This window comes from Acanthisitta chloris, unplaced genomic scaffold, assembly GCF_000695815.1.
Source record: "Acanthisitta chloris isolate BGI_N310 unplaced genomic scaffold, ASM69581v1 scaffold29869, whole genome shotgun sequence".
Taxonomy (NCBI): Eukaryota; Metazoa; Chordata; class Aves; order Passeriformes; family Acanthisittidae; genus Acanthisitta; species Acanthisitta chloris.
This window is the reverse complement of record NW_008692416.1, coordinates 8,002-8,301: the sequence shown is the minus strand read 5'-3', so window position 1 is coordinate 8,301 and position 300 is coordinate 8,002. Positions and strand designations below refer to the sequence as shown.

General features: G+C 50.3%; 1 protein-coding gene across 1 annotated transcript in view; it reads right to left on the bottom strand.

The window, feature by feature from the left end:
- Positions 1-300, bottom strand: part of LOC103809802 (transducin-like enhancer protein 2) — a 10,777-nt gene that overhangs the window by 2,964 nt on the left and 7,513 nt on the right.

Here is a 300-nt window from a genome sequence, read left to right as displayed (position 1 = left end):
AGTCTGCTCCCTCCACCCCTGGCTGTGCCATCCTCTCAGAGGCCTCTGCTCAGCTCTGCAGGAGACACCACCTTGATGTTTCTCTTTGAACAAAATCAGAGGTGACAGCAGGTTTGGAGGACACTGGTGGCCACAGATGCCTTCACAAGGAGGGATGGTGACCAGTACACACAAACAACTCAGGCAGGGCCTCTCAGCAGCCCTCAATGGCCTTTCAGGGACAAGGTCACCCATCAGCTCTTGAATTCCTCTAACTGTTCAATTAGGTTTGTGATTTTTATCACCATAATGTGTAGTTTT